The sequence below is a fragment of the Jaculus jaculus genome, chromosome 2 (genome assembly GCF_020740685.1).
Source record: "Jaculus jaculus isolate mJacJac1 chromosome 2, mJacJac1.mat.Y.cur, whole genome shotgun sequence".
Lineage (NCBI taxonomy): Eukaryota > Metazoa > Chordata > Mammalia > Rodentia > Dipodidae > Jaculus > Jaculus jaculus.
In genome coordinates, this window is record NC_059103.1 from 92134050 (window position 1) to 92134897 (window position 848).

Here is an 848-nt window from a genome sequence, read left to right on the forward strand (position 1 = left end):
CCTATGTCTTTTTGTTGGGGCATTGAGGCCGTTGATATTAAGAGATATTATTGAAAGGTGTGTATTTATATTTGCCTTTTTGTGTGTGTGTGTGTGGTTCCAGTTCTACCTGTGCTTTTTTAACAAGTATTTGAGTATTGCTTGTTTTTTCCAGGTTCCTTAAATGTGTGCTTTTCCTTTTCTTCAGCATGGAGGATTCTATCAAGTATTTTCTGCAGAGCTGGTTTTGTCCTCAAATACTCCTTTAACCTGCTTTTGTCATGGAATGTCTTTATTTCTCCATCTATTTGAATGGATAACTTTGCAAGATAAAGTAACCTTGGTTGACAGTTGTTATCTTTCAGAACTTGGAATATGTCACTCCAAGCCCTTCTGGCTTTAAAAGTTTGTGTTGAGATCCTTTTATTGGTTCATAAGCGTGATGATTGGGTGTTTACGCTCTTGCGTGACATGTGCCTCCCACTGAACCTTGTTACGCTCTGGCACATAACCCATCTGACGTGAAAAAATAAATAAATAAATAAATAAATAAATAAATAAATAAATAAATAAATAAAAGTTTGTGTTGGATAATCTGCTGTAATCCTGATGGGCTTACTTTTGTAGGTAACTTTATTTTTCTCTCTAACTGCTTTCAATATTTTTTCTTTGGTGTGTGTATTTGGAAGTTTGATTATAATATGGCGAGGAGAGGTTCTTTCCAGGTTTTGTCTGGCTGGGGTTCTAAAGGCTTCCTGTATCTGTATTGGCACCTCTTTCCCAATTTGGGGGAAATTTTCTTCTATGATTTTGTTGAAGACACCTACTATGCCTTTGGAGTGGAATTCTTCTCCTTCTACTATGCCCTG

General features: G+C 36.3%; 1 non-coding gene across 1 annotated transcript; it reads left to right on the forward strand.

The window, feature by feature from the left end:
- The first annotated feature begins 396 nt into the window (after window positions 1–396).
- On the forward strand, window positions 397–501 carry LOC123459185. Its single transcript, XR_006636086.1, has one exon. It is a non-coding gene; the product is annotated as a small nucleolar RNA U13 (small nucleolar RNA).
- The last annotated feature ends 347 nt before the right edge of the window (window positions 502–848 follow it).